Source organism: Ovis canadensis, chromosome 23, assembly GCF_042477335.2.
Source record: "Ovis canadensis isolate MfBH-ARS-UI-01 breed Bighorn chromosome 23, ARS-UI_OviCan_v2, whole genome shotgun sequence".
NCBI classification, from domain to species: domain Eukaryota; kingdom Metazoa; phylum Chordata; class Mammalia; order Artiodactyla; family Bovidae; genus Ovis; species Ovis canadensis.
The window spans coordinates 65,408,469-65,426,115 of NC_091267.1; the positions used below are offsets into that span (position 1 = coordinate 65,408,469).

Genomic DNA, 17,647 nt, shown 5'->3' on the forward strand with positions numbered 1-17,647 from the left:
AGAATAATTTGTATGTTGTGGCCACAGGAACCTGCATGGCTTAAAGATCTTTGGGGAATTCTGTATTCATTTTTATTAACTTTAATTATAGGAGCACTATAAAATTTTCTCTTTCTGTGTTGCGTGAAAAATGCAGAAGTTAATTGTTCCTGACATTTAATTGGTTTATGCTTCTCTCTAACAAAATCTTGGGCTGCAAGAGACGGGAAACTAGTTGGCATGTTTCTGTGATTGCTGAGGATTATATACCAAGAAATTAGTCTTTTTGTTAGTTCTAAGCAGTGAATTACAAATGCAGTTTCAGAAGTGCGGGGAGAGAAATAAAATCTGTGCATCTCCATTCTACATATGCTAAAAGACTGACAAGGGCTTCCCCGAATGCTTTGTCTAGCTTTGCCAGGATTGCTGTGGTTTTTCCATCATCATTGTCCAAGTTTAAAAATGGCATATTTTTATACATTCGATGGTGTGTCGGGTTGTTTACAGCCCTGTAACAAGCCATCTGGACCCTTCGTAACCTTTTCATAAATTTTTTCAAATTTATGAAAAAAAAAAATCTGGCGTAAAGCAGCATAAGGTGCCTGGCTGTTCCCAATTATAATATGTGATGGCTTGAGGAAGTTGGATTTCAGCGTGGCACACTGCCTCTGATTTTAGGAGTGGTGAGATACTCTGGAAAGCATCCATCTACTGTGATGTGTTCTGGGCTTCAAGGGAGAAGATGATCAGCAAACTGATGCTAATTTCCATTTGACACACACACAAGTATGGGGCATGTACTATATGCAGGACACAGTGCCAGCATCATGGGGTGTGCCAAGGTGAAGGTGGCAGGCTCCTGGCCATCACAGAGTTTGTGATCTAGAGGCAGGGATGTCCTTGGAAATGGTAATTCAGCGCAAGGAGCACCGGTGAGTGCATGAACTTGAGGGAACACAGAGGGACAGAGGACTGAGAACTTCAAGAGAAAAGTGTTTAGGGACCTTGTATCCTCCGGCCACCTTGGGAGATAGAATTGCACCAGCGGAGTGGGGTCAGCTCTCTGAAATGGAGAACCTGGCGTGAAAAGAAGCATCCTTGTCTGCATCGTCTAACCTCAGCTCTTCCTTTCCGGATTTTACAGGACCCCAGGAAACTGATGAAGGAAATTGTTGAGGCAGGTTGAGTACCAGTTGGAAGAGAATTTCCAGACTCAGAGCATTTCGGAAGGGAGTGAGTTTATTAGGAACAAAAAGCAGAGATACTGTGGGCACTGTGAGTGCAGCGGGCTGACGTCCAGGAGTTGACAGTTTTCACTGGTTAAGTAGCCAGTTTTTATACCTTCAAGACAAAGCACATTCCTGCTGGAAGGTTGGCATTAGATGATTGATTAGGGCATGGTGGGGTGACTACCGGAGTTGGCATCTTTGCCTCATTTGGAGTCAGGAAGCCTGTTGGTGATGATGGGTGGTGGTGGGGAGTTGGCAGTGGGTACAGAGGAGGTCAGTCAGTGTTGGAGGTGACCTTAATTCTGGGCTCTGCTTTGGTGGCCTTGGGGCAGGACTCAGTGGAAATTATGAACAAGCCCAAAAGGTTAGATGCTGTTCTTTTGTCCACTTGTCCCAGATTGTTTAAAAACAAACAAATGGTCAGCAGCTGAGCACACTTGTCCAACTCTACTTCACTTATTTTATTTATTGAGTACTCCTCGAATTAACAATCATAACCCTACAAAATGAAGAGAAAAACCCTAAACCCTACAAAATGAAGAGAAAAACCCTAAATTTGTCTGCCATTCGTTACTTAGAAAGTACGAAAAGGCCCCTGTCTCCTGAGAAAGTAGTTTTTCTCCATTTGTACCTTGTGGGAGTCATTGATACTGCTGCTACTGCTAAGTCACTTCAATCGTGTCCGACTCTGTGCGACCCCATAGACAGCAGCCCACCAGGCTCCCCCATTCTCCAGGCAAGAACACTGGAGTAGGTTGCCATTTCCTTCTCCAATGCATGAAAGTGAAAAGTGAAAGTGAAGTCACTCAGTCGTGTCTGACTCTTAGCGACCCCATGGACTGCAGCCCACCAGGCTCCTCCATCCATGGGATTTTCCAAGCAAGAGTACTGGAGTGGGGTGCCATTGCCTTCTCCATGGGAGTCTTTAGCTCTCATAAATAAAATGAATAAAACAATAAATCCTGGAATGCATGCTGCAGGCAGAAACGGTAGAGATGATTACACCAGTACAACGTCCTGTCTCTGGGTCTGGAGCAGGCTGGGTGGCACCTCACTTGGCTTACAAAGAGCAAAGGTTTGTTCAGCTGAGTAGAACAAGGAGAAGCGTTATGGACAGTTATCTGGGAGGCCATTTCCAAAAGGAGTGATGATGCCTGAAAGAGGAGGCAGATCCTGGTTTGGGTCCAGTTAGTGAGGACAGGAGGCTGAGCCAAAGCATCAGGAGGAAGCTGGCAACTAGATCAGGCAGCACGGTTTGGGGGTGGGAATCACAAGGAACAGAGCACCGATTGAGGCCCAGAACCGGCACGTGATCAAGGAAACCGAGTCCGCAGAGGCAAGGCAGACTGGGATGTTACTCTTCAGGGCACCCAGGCTGGGCTTGCCACAGGGTGTGGGCTTTTTACAGATAACAGTGCCAGGCAGGCAATAGCATCCTTATTCTTAAACAGCTTAGGATCTAGATGAGCATTTCTTAAAGTATGGTCCATGGTCCCACTGCATTAGAATACCAACTGCTTGTTAAGAGTGCCCACCTCCAGGTCTGGCCGTGTACCTTGAAATGTTGGACCACCGCCCTGGGTGAATCTTAAGGGCTCCCCAAGTTTGAATCTCTCATTTATAGATCATCAGATGAATGCGTGATAATCAATGACCCAGAGAGGGTCAGAGATAGGACATAAGAAAATGATTGGACCAGGAAGTACTTCAGTAGGAATTCGGGAGAAACCAAGATGAATTTGAGCTTGAAGTGGTCAGAGCACAGTTTGAAAGATGTGAAGGATTTTATTCAGGGAAGAAGTAAGAGCATTCTTGATGGGAGAAAATGAAGATGCTTAGGGAAAGTTCCCGTGGCTTAATGGAGAATGCCATGAACTTTGAAGTTGGAATCTCACTCTAGCAATTTTCTATTTATATGCCCTTTGACAACCATCTGAATCCCCATTTGCTTATTTGGAAAATGGGGCTAAGAAGAGCTATTTTCCAACGTTGTTGTAAGGATTAAATGTAACTTGAAAACCGTTTAGCTCTTAGTACTCAATATTTGTAATTTACCCCATACTCAGGGCTAATATTTGGTGAATATGTTTCACTATGTCAGTGTTATCCTTGCCTGCATTTGAAAAGCAAAGTATCTTTGTGTGCGGTGTTAGAAAGTGATCTAGTTTCATTCTTTTACAAGTGGTTGACCAGTTTTCCCAGCACCACTTGTTAAAGAGATTGTCTTTACTCCATTGTATATTCTTGCCTCCTTTGTCAAAGATAAGGTGTCCATATGTGTGTGGATTTATCTCTGGGCTTTCTATTTTGTTCCATTGATCTATATGTCTGTCTTTGTGCCAGTACCATACTGTCTTGATGACTGTGGCTTTGTAGTATAAACTCAAAATGGATTAAAGATCTAAATGTAAGATCAGAAACTATAAAACTCCTAGAGGAGAACATAGGCAAAACACTCTCAGACATAAATCACAGCAGGATCCTCTATGATCCACCTCCCAGAATTCTGGAAATAAAAGCAAAAATAAACAAATGGGATCTAATTAAAATTAAAAGCTTCTGCACAACAAAGGAAAATATAAGCAAGGTGAAAAGACAGCCTTCTGAATGGGAGAAAATAATAGCAAATGAAGCAACTGACAAACAACTAATCTCAAAAATATACAAGCAACTTCTGCAGCTCAATTCCAGAAAAATAAACGACCCAATCAAAAAATGGGCCAAAGAACTAAATAGACATTTCTCCAAAGAAGACATACGGATGGCTAACAAACACATGAAAAGATGCTCAACATCACTCATTATTAGAGAAATGCAAATCAAAACCACAATGAGGTACCACTTCACACCAGTCAGAATGGCTGCGATCCAAAAATCTGCAAGCAATAAATGCTGGAGAGGGTGTGGAGAAAAGGGAACCCTCCTACACTGTTGGTGGGAATGCAAACTAGTACAGCCACTATGGAGAACAGTGTGGAGATTCCTTAAAAAATTGCAAATAGAACTACCTTATGACCCAGCAATCCCACTGCTGGGCATACACCCCGAGGAAACCAGAATTGAAAGAGACACATGTACCCCAATGTTCATCGCAGCCCTGTTTATAATAGCCAGGACATGGAAACAACCTAGATGTCCATCAGCAGATGAATGGATAAGAAAGCTGTGGTACATATACACAATGGAGTATTACTCAGCCGTTAAAAAGAATTCATTTGAATCAGTTCTGATGAGATGGATGAAACTGGAGCCGATTATACAGAGTGAAGTAAGCCAGAAAGAAAAACATCAATACAGTATACTAACACATATATATGGAATTTAGGAAGATGGCAATGACGACCCTGTATGCAAGACAGGGAAAGAGACACAGATGTGTATAACGGACTTTTGGACTCAGAGGGAGAGGGAGAGGGTGGGATGATTTGGGAGAATGACATTCTAACATGTATACTATCATGTAAGAATTGAATCGCCAGTCTATGTCTGACGCAGGATGCAGCATGCTTGGGGCTGGTGCATGGGGATGACCCAGAGAGATGTTATGGGGAGGGAGGTGGTAGGGGGGTTCATGTTTGGGAACGCATGTAAGAATTAAAGATATTAAAATTTAAAAAATAAAAAACTAAAAAAAAAAAAAAAGAAAAGCAAAGTATCAGTGATTCCCTAAAGGTGAGGCTCAGCATGCCAAGACAAAGTGGATACAAATAAGGTTTGAAGAAGGTTGGGGGAAGGAGGGAGGGGTTGAAGTCTGGTTTGAGCAGAATAAGGATGATGTGCTTAAAGACTCTGGTTGAGATCAATTCATAGTCAGGGCTGCAGACTTGCAAGCCCAGAGCTCAGGATCCTGATGTTGCTACACTTGCCAAGTTGTGTTTTCATCATTTTAATCAGTGACTGTCTACAGGCCAAGGGAGAGGCCTCTGATGTTAGTGCTATGATGTGATCTAAGAGGAAAAAAATGTAATAGTTATTCAAACAATCCTCTTTGTGTATTGTAAATTCCATGTTCTTGTGAGCTACCCCAGGTTTGTTTTGGTTTTTGTTTTTGTTTGTTTGTTTGTTTGTTTGTTTGTTTCAATTTAAATGCTGAAGCTGATCCCCTGTTAGAGAGAAAGGGAGAAAGCAGACATTCCCCTGAGGAACAGTGTAGTAGAGTATTCCAAGTGCCTAGATGCACAAAGTCGGAAAACGGGCTGACATGAGCGGTTGTCCTGTTGGGGATGTGCATGGGTGGCTAAGGAGAGTGCGGGAGGTGTGGGGCGGGTTTCCTTCCTGTTTATAACAAACCCTGAAGAGTGACTCTTGTTTCTCTTTCTTTGGAGGTTCTCTCCCTGCAAGTGAGAGCAGGGGAGTTTCGCAGAGTCCCAGGGCCATAGTTCCCTGTCTTGCAATCCTGGCCCAACTACCAGCCACAGGGTTGCTGCATCTGGCGCAGCCTTGTAAGGCTTCTGTGTTTTGTCTTGAAGGCTGGTGTCTTTCTTGCCACAGAGCATGTGGCATCCACTGAGTGTCTCTGGAACAACCTTGACAGAGGGAAAGGAATCAGTGGGTCTTGGCAGTTGGGGCTTTATTGAATTTGCTTTGAAGAGTTACCGAGTAGTTCTGGCAGAAGCAGCATTCTTGATGAATCCCCCGGATTGATGATCGCATGTATTTGCCAAGAACAGGAGAGGGAGATCAACAGAGTGATCAGGTTTTCTGTTCAACCTTGCAGTGCTCCTTTCTTCGACTCTCACCTGCCCCATGTTCTCCTCCCACCAACTTCTTGTCTTGACCTCACACTAACCCCTGATTGTCCAGGGACCCAAGGGTGTCCCATGAGACTCTGCCATCCATGGTAAGGCCGAGTGTCCCAGACCATTGCAAAATATCTTCTCCCCACCAAATCTTAACAAATTTGTCTTATCACAACTTTTTTTTTTTAATTACAAAAAACTTTGGAAAACAGCAAAATAGAAAAACCTTCATCAATGTATTTATGACACACTTATTTCCATCTTCATTTTTCTTTGCAAGGTGAAAAGGAAGTAAGAAATAAACAAAACTGAGTGAGACTGACTGACTGAATGAATGGACTGACCCAAATGACAAACAAATATTTGCTATCATCTCCGTGAGGTCTAACTAAGTGATGGATTGGCTAATCCGAGAAAGAAAAAAAAAAAAAAGGTCACAGCATGATGGCTGGCAATATCTTAATGTATTTTTCTCTAAAAGATGAAGAAATGATGCAGAGCCTTGTGATAAGGTCCTATTATGTAGAGATAGTCTGCCAGTTGTTGGAACTTCTCTCCTTGATAATACATCAGAGCTGTCTCCTTGGTCGTGTTGGTTTTGATGTCCAGAAATGACCCAGAGTGGCGACTGTCCCCTTTGCTCTCTGACTTCTTCTTCACACTTCACTTGGGAAGGCTGTGAATAGTCCTGCGGTGGTGACAGATGTTCAGCCTGAAATGAGTGTTCTGGTCACATTGCCCGCATAGGATGGCACAGAGCTTCTTACCAGATGCATAATCCATACAAGTGCTGTGTGCAAGCGGAGGAGAACAGCTGGGGCCTGGGCAGGAGAGAGAGAGGCAGAGGGGTGAGTTAATGCCTAGAGCAGTGTGGATATCCCGTAGGGTGAAATATGTGAGGAGAACACAGAGGAATCCAGGGCAGTGAGCAGATACAGGAGACATGAGCTTGAGGGCAGTCAGTCAACAGCCAGTTCCAGACCAGAGTGCTTTCTAGTCCTCTTCTTAGCCACTGTCAGGAGTGCTTCCCAGGGGGTCATAGGGCCTTACGTTTGTGGATTAGGTGAGACAGAGTTGAGCGAAAAGGGTGAGCTTCCTACTGACATTAATTTATTAACAAACTGAGTCAGAAAAGTAAAAGTTTATCTTGATTCTATAACTCCCTTCTTTAGGTCACCTGGATTCCTTCACTTGTTCCATTAGGAAATATATATGTGATACAGACCACATGCCAACTCTGTATGAAATCCTATGTGCAAAGTGTAGGTGAGGGGGATACATGATACAATCCTGCCTGTAGGTGGTTAACAATCCTTCACGATAAAGGGTAAAAACGTGCCCAGATTGCCTTTACAGGGCATCAAGGCTGTGTGCACAGCAATGCTGAAACTCATCAGATGGAGAGATGTCTTCAGACTGGGGTACCTGGGGACTTCTCATAGGGTGATGGGGGTTAAGCCTGGACTCTGACAGACAGGAAGGAATACGGGTAGATCTGCGCCCTGAGTCACAGAGCATTTGGACACGCTCTATGCCTTGTATGTATGCCTGGCTCCTCCTGCCTTGTATAGAGAGTGCATCCATCCAGACCTTTAAATCCACAGTGTGTGAACACAGAGATAAAACGGCTCAGATGAAGTTTGCAGGGCTCTTTCTGTTTCATATTTTTGAAATAAGGAGAAAAAAAAAAGAGAAGAAATCCATTTTGTCTGTGGACAGAGGGAATGAGGGAAGAAATGCTAGATTGAAAAAATGACAATTGGTTTCTGTTCATACATATGTTCCATGGATTGCTTTCAAATCAAACCTCTGAAACCTGTCTTCAGCTGTTGTAGTTTATAGCATTGATGAGCAAGAGCTGCTTTTAGAGGGAAAAAAGCATAGCGCACAGCAGGAAGTTAAAATGAAATGTATTTTGGGACTGAAACACGTTTCTTGAGCATACTTAAATTGAGACTTTCTTTTTTAACCTATAAAAATAAGATAACTTTATGAAGACAGTAATACATTTGAGTTAAAAATAACCCTCTGTACTGCTATGAATGACAAGAACTTTCTTCTTGTCTTAGAGGACCCTTTCTCCTCCAAGACTTGCTTCTTGTCCTTACTTTCTGTAGGGTTCAGGATGTGAGAGTTCAGTGGGTTCTTGTTCTTAGCCAGTCATGTCCGACTCTTTGCAACCCCATGGACTGCAGCACGCCAGGCCTCCCTGTCCCTCACCATCTCCCAGAGTTTGCTCAAACTCATGTCCATCCAGTCAGTAATGCCATCCAGCCATCTCATGCTCTGTTGTCCCCTTCTTCTCCTGCCCTCAATCTTTCCCAGCATCAGGGTCTTTTCCAATGAGTCAGCTCTTTGCACTAGGTGGCCAAAATATTGGGGCTTCAGCTTCAGCATGTGTACTTCCAGCGAATATTCAGGGTTGATTTCCTTTAAGATGACTTGTTTGATCGCCTTGCAGTTTAATAAATATTTGTGGCCTGGACACATACAGTGTAGTAATTAAAGTTCAGTGTTCTCCATCACCGTGGAGTTTCCTTTCCCCCCAATATCAACTGTTACCCTAGGTATTGGGCTAAAGATCTCATATTTATTATCTTAGTGGAGCCCTTTTATTAAATGGTTTAATACTCACACAGAAGCACTAGTTGTATTTCTCAGATTCACTTGAGAGATCTGGGACTAAGATTTGAATTTAAAGTGTGGTTTTAAAGCACACGTGAAGCACACAAGCTTTCCCAGAGCAGCTTGTGTTATCTTGACCATAGCATTTACATTCCACGGTGTTGGTAAGAAGCCATGTTCTCCAGCCCATCATGCAAACCTCACTCTTTTCCTGAAAGGAGAACAGAGAAGAGAGAACCCAGCTTCTTTCTAAAGCTTGCTCTACTGCCAGGAGTTTTTTTTCACTTACTTTTTTCACTTACTTCAACTTGACAGCTTGAGTGACATCTGCATCCCAGTTGAGGTCTTTGACAATCTTCCTTTCCCCATTTGTAAACTTAGACACAGGTCATGGCTGAAGGGCCCAATAGGTGCAGAGAGCATTTTTAGACTGAAGTGAGGACTGATGAGCAGCAAAAGGATCAGTTTTTCTGACGAAGAAGGAGTCTGTTTTCCAGGAGATAAATCTCCAAAGGAAAGTAAATAGCTTTCCAAATAAATCAATAACCACACCAGCAACCATCAACAAAAAATCCACAAGGCAAATATCTGTTTAATAAACTGGATAATGTCTAACATCCACTGATTATTCTGAAAAGGAAATCTTTGATGATCTGTTTTATTTAGTCTCTTTAGAAGGTCTGTATTACCAACATGTGAATAGGTGGGAGATCTGTAAATAGCTTGGTTCTTGTGCTATTTTATATTTTTAAATGACTTTTGGAAAATAGCATTACTTCTCCACTTTTAGAGAAACTGAATTTGTATATGAAGAACTAGCCCAGACCATAGCAACAAAAGAGGACATTAGGGTCAGAAATATTAATTGAGGTTTACTGAGCACTTACAATATGCCAGGTACCATTTTCAATTCTTGACATGAGTCATTTCACTTAATCTTGACAGCAATCATATGATGTAGATGCTATTTTTAGTCACATTCTAAGGATTAGGGAAACTGAGTTCAGAAAGTACAAGAAATATGTTCAAGGTCATATCGTAGGTTAATACTGCAGTTGGTGCTATAATCCAGATCTAAGTTCTTACCCTTTCACTAAGTACTTAACAACTGCAAGAGCAATTAGAGTTGATCTAAAAATTTCACCTCCTCATTCTAATTAAGAGGCAATTAAAGCTAAAGGAGCTGCAGTGATTTGTCCAAGGTCACACAGATACCTAGCGACAGAAGCAGAATGAGAGCTCAGATCGGCTCGAGCCCCTTGAGGTCAGTATATCCCTTTCTTGTATGCTGTGTCCAGGGTTGTTTCTCCCTATTTACTTTCTGTTCATTGCTGAGGACATTAGTTTTTTAGAGAAAGAAAGAAAGAGAGGGAGGGAAAAGGAAAACAGCAAGAGGGGGTGGAAGGAGGGAGGGAGGAAAGGAAAGGAAAGGAAAGGAAAGCTGGAGAAAGAGGGGAAGAGAGAGGAAGAAGCAGAGGAAGGGAGAGAAGGAGGGAGGCAAAGAGGGAGGTGGATGGAAGGGGAGAGAGAGAAGTTAGGCGGGAGGAAGAAAGAAAGGTAAAGTTCAGATTCAATCAATTACAAAAGTAAAATGTTGGCTTTACCTGGTGGAGGCCCTGAGTCTCAGTCCTCAGCAACGCTTCACGGGCAGCCAGAGGATGTGTGGCTGCAGATTTTGAAGAGAAATACACTTGGGTTCTGAGATCCCCTGACCTAGGCCTGGTTCCTCTTGTGAGGAACCGTATTTACGCTTACTCATTAGTTCTCATAGTCAGCTGCTTATATCACAACACGATCACAACTCTGTTTTTCTTCATCCTTTCATAGCTCAGTGCCATTTATTCCTCCTAGAAATTACCTTTTTTTTTTTTTCACATCTCCTGTAGCACTCAAAGTATTATCTCACACAAAGTAGCATTATTCCTATCTGATATTTGAACCTGGAGGCAAAGGCTCCACCAAACCAGCTCTTGTTCATCCAAGTCATGTCTCGAGGACCCAGTTGTCTGGGCTACTTTGCCCAGGTCTCCATTCCTCTTGGCCAGGCATTTTGAATACTAGGGTCCTGTATCACTGTCTTGTAAAAATCTACTTGCATTTCTCTTTCATCCTTTCTCCCCACATCCTCTTCCTCTTTGTTCTACATCTACCAAAATTGCTTCGCTGCATATTTATCAGCTAATTTCTTTCTCTGCAAATATCCAATGGTGTCCTGCTTCATGGCTGCATGGTGAGCAGAATTGTATTTAATTCAACTAATTTCTGCAGACCTATTCTTTGACTGTTTTGTGTGATGATTTCAGAGAAAGTGTCAGTAGTTAGTGCAGGAAAAGCAGAAAAAAATACATTTCTGTTTTCGCGCCATAGTAAGATTAGCTGAAAATATAACAAAGGTGCTTATCATCATTACTCAGTCATTACGTCATGTCCGACTCTTTGTGACCCCATGGACTGCAGCATGCCAGGCTTCCTTGTCTTTCAGGATTTCCCAGAGTTTGCTCAGACTCATGTCCACTGATTTAATGGTGCCATCCACCCATCTCATTCTCTGTTGCCCCCTTCTCCTCCTTCCTTCAATCTTTCTCTGCATCAGAGTCTTTTCCAGTGAGTCGGCTCTTTGCATCAGGTGGCCAGAGTATTGGAGCTGTAGTTTTTGCATCAGTCCTTCCAATGAATATTCAGGGTTAGTTTCCTTAGGATTTACTGATTTGATCTCTTTGCATTCCATGGGACTCTCAAGAGTATTTTCCAACACTACAGTTTGGAAGCATCACTTCGGTGCTCACCGTTCTTTATGATCCAACTCTCACATCTGTACATGACTACTGAGAAAACCATAGTTTTGACCATATGGACCTTTGTTGGCAAAGTGAAAATAACCACAGGGGTGTTTATCATGATTTGGAGGAAAATTCAACTTTACAATATACATTGAAAGAATGGACTCAGGAAGAATCAACAGGAGATGCCCTTGACTCAGAGAAGATATGTGTTTTAAAATGGAGGATTGAAGCCCAACAACAGTAAACTGCACACCTGTTTTTGAGAGTTTAATGGATGATTTAATCAAATGCACATTTAATTGAGCTGTTCCCCGATGTAAATTATTATTGTCATCATTAGCATTATTGTTACCAAACTATTGCAGAGTATAAACTTGGTACTAGCCTTTTTGTGGGAGACAGAGAAATCCATGATAATTAATTATAATTTTAAAAAATCTCTATTTCACTGAAATAAAGCAGCAGACAAACACACTAACAAAGGGCTCTTGCTCTTCAATCAGCAGGTATGTTATTAATCCAACTACATTTTCTCTAACCCCTGGAAAAAATTTGGAGATGCAAAGCGTGTCATTCAACAATGGGGACTTAACACAGTGGTTAGTAAAGCTACACATATTAGTATAGTCGAAGCAATAGATAACCTTTGAAATACCCGGTGTGCAGAATTTTCGTGATTTAGAATGGCAAATTCTGCAAATAGATGAATACTTCTATCCAGTTTCTTCCTGCCATTATCACCAACTCCTGTTCTCTTTTTGGTCCTCTCATTCTGTTATCTAAACATTGCCATGCCTTTTCACAATTTTCATACATATTTATAGGACACAAAGAGTGACTGATTCTTACCTGTGCCCCATCAATAAAAGGCTCATTTATTGAATGCCTGATAAGCACTTGGCATTGTGCTCAGAGTTTTATACACACCAGTTCATTTAATCGAGAGAAACTGAGAATCAGACCGGTTAAATAAAGCCTCACAAACACCCAACTGATAATTGACAACACTGGGATTCACACCAGAGTATTTGTGAATTTGAAGCTGGTCTTCTCTTTACCAGTTTACATGACCCTTTGAAGTTTTTAAGACACATTTGCTGCTTTTGGGGATGCTAACGTGCTCTTAAAGTTAGATATTCGAGTTTTCATAGCCTAATGAGTTTTCACCATCAGAGTTTTTTTCTCTTTTTAGTTTATTTTGTTTAGCTATGTGAACACTTTCCACATGATCAAATGAATTTACCACTGGTCTCTTTGACTGCATTGTTTATGTGTCTGGAATCCACGTTATCAACCTAAGGCTCATCTGGTGTGTTTTGATCAACTAAGTCTAATCTAAATCACAAGGTAGCTGTGTTTTTAAATCTCTAATTCGGTAATACTGTCATTCCAGCAGGATAACACACACTCAGATAGAGCCCCATTCTGACAAATCTTGATTTAATTCTATTCAGCTCATTGCTGCATTTATTACCACTCACTGCTATAGATATGGTACAACATATATTACTTTGGGGAATCCAGAAATAATTAAAACCTGGTTCCTGCTCTTTAGAAGCTTATGGAGTAGAAACAAAAGTGGATAATGCTCATCCAAATCAAGAAAGGAATAGGGTACAGAGGCTAGAAAGAAGGAATGGCTTTTGAGCTGGGCATGGGAGGATTTATCAAATATGAAAGGTATATAAGGTGTCCAAGAATTTTTATACTGAAGGAAAGAGAGCAGCCTGTTCAGAGCATAAGGGAGATCACTGTAGAGCATCAAGTGTTTATAAACTATATGAGAGCAAAAGTTATACATGAAAAGGTCTGAACTGGGACCAGTCTGAGCCTGGAGAGCTTTTTGAGCCCCCAAGAGAAGCCAGGTCTTAGGGAGGTTTGAAGCATATGAGTAATGGGAACTCATCTTTTAGAAACATAATACTGACATCTCAGTGAAATGAAAGTGAAGATGGAGAGAAACTGATGATGGGAGATTATTCAGGGAGTTTCTGCCGTGGTCCCTGTGGGTGAGGATGTATTTCTGGACTAAAGTGACAGTGATGAGGGCGATAAAAATGTATGGATGGAACATTTTATAAAAAAGTAGATAAAGCAAGGGTCTACTGTATAGCACAGGGAACTATATTCAACATCATATGACAAACCATAACGGAGAAACGTATGAAAAGAATATATATATATAAATAAACTAAAAAGAAAAAAAATCTGATGGTGAAAACTCATTTGTATAGATATATATATATATATACATATATATATATATCTGAATCACTTTGCTGTTATAGCAGAAACTAACAAAATACTGTAAATCAACTAGAGTTCAATAGAATAATTGCCATGCCTTAAAAAGTCTATTTATGCATCTGAAACATAAAAATATTTTTTTAAAAAGTAGAGTGAAAAATATTTTGGCCGGTTTGATGTGAGGTGTGGGGAGAAGGAAGAGTCCATTGTAACTTCGGGGTTGTTGTCTAAGGCAGCCAAGTGACTGGTGATTCTGTTTGCTGAGAAAGAGAAAGCTCTGGACCGACAGTGAGCCTGGTAGATGATGAATGTGGTCAGAAGCCTTGGGATGGAGGTAGGGCTCTGTGGAGGATGACAGGAAAACTCGTCATTAATTCTCATCTCTAATGCATAATGCAAACGGCAAAGGGGAATTGTGCAAAATCTCTGTGAAATAAGCCAGTCTATAGAGCTTCCCAGTTGCAAGATTTCCAATAGGGAGTTTTCAGTTAGAAACACAGTTGTTCAAGAAGAAATAAAACAATGCTGAAAGAACTCACGCAGTGAATTTAGTGATGGGGGAAACAGTCAAATAATACATCCTTTAACCAAGACAGTTCCAGGCCGCAGCTGAGAGCAGCACTGTTTTCATCGGCCTCTTTAGAACACCTTCGGCAGGAGATGCAAGAGATGCTGGTTTGATCCCTGGGTTGGGAAGATCCCCTGCAGTAGGAAATGGCAACCTGCTAAAATATTCCTGCCTGAAAAATTCCATGGATGGGGGAGCCTGACAGGCAGCAGTCCATGGGGTCACAAGGAGTCAGACACAACTGAGTGACGGAGCATGTGCACCCACACACACCCCCACACACACACACCCACACACACCGTACACACACACACACACACACACACACACACAGTTTCTTAGGTACCCTCTACTGTCCGACTCATGAGATGGTTGGATGGCATCACCAACTCAATGGATACGAGTTTGAGTAAGCTCCGGGAGTTGGTGATGGACAGGGAAGCCTGGCATGCTGCAGTCCATGGGCTTGCAAATAGTTAGACATGACTGAGTGACTGGACTGAACTGAACTGTCCAACACTTTAAAGCTTACAGTTTCTTTATTCATATGTTTTGATGAGAGTAAGTGACTTAGGTTCATCGCACAAAAATGGTGGGAGTCAGCCCATCACTTACGGACACGTACTGCATAAAGTTCATTTTAGGAAAATACTTTGATCTACCGGCATCAGAGAACTTGTTAGAAATGCTAATTCCAGGACCCCAATCCAAACATACTGAATCAGAAATCTCATGCAGTTATGCTGGGAAATGAAATCTGAAATCAGAAATCCTGGCAGTGGGATCCAGGCAAGCTGGATTCTTAGAAGTCCTCCAGAAGATTTTAATGCCCATTGTAGTTTGTGTATCACTGCTCTGGACCCAAAGGCAAAAATCTATGAAGAGAAACCAAAAAAGAAAGAGGGAGAGAACTTCCAGGGGATAAACATTTTATGGGGGCTCTAACAGGTTAATCTCTCTCTTTCAGTTTTCCACTGAACAGATATTTGTTGAGAATCCAGTTAGTGCCACTTGGGACTGAACAAAGTATAGCATATTCACCAGGGGGGAAAACCCTGTGTTTTTTTCTGTGTGCTTAAATTAAAAAAAAAAAAAATATATATATATATATATATAGTTCATCTCACAGCTGAATCAGTTCAGCTGTGTTGTGGTTTCAGAAAATTAGAGGGGCTTGATTGATGATGGTTCAAAGGTCAGCTGAAATCCTTGCTGAGCCCTCCTCCAGGGAGTGGGCTGAGAGGGAGTGACTTTCTCATCCTGACCACAGATCTTAAATTTCTGAGCCACAGCAGTCTTCACAAGACACACGCCTTTCTTCACTGCGCTGAATGACCACCCATGAAATATCTCACCAGTGAGCTCTGAGTAACAGAAGTATCAAACCCTATTTATTTCATCCTCACTGCCCGATTCTGCTGAACGAGAGATAGCTTTCTGTCCCTCTATCCGTCTCACTTCATGGTCCCTTGGAACTCAGCTAGAGAAATCATCCCTCAGACTCTTGACATCCTCGAAACCCAAGCGCATTTCATTCAAGCGCCGAAAATGTCAGAACTGCCTCTGTGATTCCTCTTTCTCCTATTTTATCTCGAGCACAGCCCTCGTTGCACTGTTTACCCCTTTTATCTTCTCTCCCTGACAGCATTTTTTTTTTTTTTTGGTTCTGTCCGCACTTTGAGCACATGGCTGCTCCTTGTTGCTGTCCCTCGTCGCTGCCTCCCTGGGTTGCATTGGCCCCTGCTTATCTCCAAGGTGTTGCGTGTATCTAGTTGTTCTCTTAATAATGTACCACGCTCACAATCAGGAGCAGACAGGCCCAGGGCTGGCCACCTAAGCTGGAGCTTTATCCTGCTGACTTGGGTCTCCTTTGATATGTGAGGACATCTGTGGCTCAGTGGCAGATTTTGAGTATCTTTGATGTGCTCACCTTATTCTGATTCGATGGGCACTATGGGCCTTTTATACTCAAAGAGGAACCAAATGAAGATATACCCCTCTTGCTTCTCACATCTAATTTTTGCCTAAGTGCCCTCTGATGCTATTAGTGTAAAGGAGTGGTTCTTTTGACAATGGATAATATAATTTCACTAAAGAAAAACAAATAATATCGCTGAGGCTGAATGTAGTCATTCATAAGGTCTTCGGCAGCTTTTTATCTCTCCCCTTTGCCTCATGTTGTATTTGCATAAATGGTTCTTTAATGTGAGGAGAATTGGCTTAAGATAAAAACAAGTCAGATTCTGAAAGAGCCTTAATGCTCAATAATCACTTACGGATGTTATGATTAAATACTCTATTAATCTGTTTTTTAAAGCTACATACTCAAAACCAAGTACTAGGAGTGGATTTGTTTCAAAGCCTGCAGGAGACAGGAGCGCTGCATGAACTCACCTGTGGGTTGCACTAGCCCCGATGTCTGCTGACCTGGAGAGGCCAGAGGGAAATTGACAAAGGGCAATGGAGATGCCGACTGTCCATCTTTCACCTTCTCTCTGCTCTGTAGTATCTGGCCACTAGCGGCACTTTAGTCCTGTCATTTGGCAAATAAATAAAAACTCGAAAGGATTTGAAGTGAATTGTAGACGTATCATTTCAGTTCAGTCGCTCAGTCGTGTCCGACTCTTTGCGACCCCATGAACCGCAGCACGCCATCACCAACTCCCGGAGTTCACTCAAACTCACGTCCATCGAGTTGGTGATGCCATCCAACCATCTCATCCTCTGTCGTCCCCTTCTCCTCCTGCCCTCAATCTTTCCCAGCATCAGGGTCTTTTCCAATGAGTCAGCTCTTTGCCTCAGGTGGCCAAAGTATTGGAGTTTCAGCTTCAACATCAGTCCTTCCAATGAACACCCAGGACTGATCTCCTTTAGGATGGACTGGTTGGATCTCCTTGCAGTCCAAGGGACTCTCAAGAGTCTTCTCCAACACCACAGTTCAACAGCATCAATTCTTCTATGCTCAGCTTTCTTTATAGTTCAACTCTGAATTTATTTCTTCACCTTTCATGGTGAGGCAATTGATTGAACCACTCATTTCTTAGTTAATGAGGTTTATGAATATGAGGATTTTACTCTTTTTTAATAATCTCAAATTTATTTAACCAGATACTTCAAAGATGTATATCTAGAGAAATTTATAGAAAATCTATTTAAGTTACTTTGTGTTCAATAATATTAAAAAATGTTTTTTTCCTTTTTTTTTTTTTTTGGCTGTGCTGGGTCTTCATTGCTGCCTGGGCTTTCTCTGGTTGCAGCAGGTAGGGGCTACTCTTTGTTGTGGTGCTTGGGCTTCTGGTTGTGGTGGCTTCTTGTGTTGTGGAGTGTGGGCTGTAGGCACGTGGGCGACAGCAGTTGCGGCACGCAGGCTTAGTTGCTCCGGGGTATGGTATGTGGGATTTTTCAAGACCAGGAATCAAACTCAGGTCCCCTCCACTGGCAGACAGAGTCTTAACACTGGACCATCAGGGAAGTCCA

The 17,647-nt window shown here is 42.1% G+C and overlaps 1 protein-coding gene and 1 long non-coding RNA gene across 2 annotated transcripts in view; one reads left to right on the forward strand and one right to left on the reverse strand.

The window, feature by feature from the left end:
- DCC (DCC netrin 1 receptor) overlaps positions 1 to 17,647 on the forward strand; it is a 1,287,746-nt gene that overhangs the window by 79,159 nt on the left and 1,190,940 nt on the right. The gene's annotated exons all lie outside the window — the stretch shown is intronic.
- On the reverse strand, positions 5,762 to 10,292 carry LOC138428198 (uncharacterized). Its single transcript, XR_011252341.1, has 2 exons — positions 10,177 to 10,292; positions 5,762 to 6,768 (listed from the first exon to the last, which is right to left on the reverse strand). It is a non-coding gene; the product is annotated as an uncharacterized lncRNA (long non-coding RNA).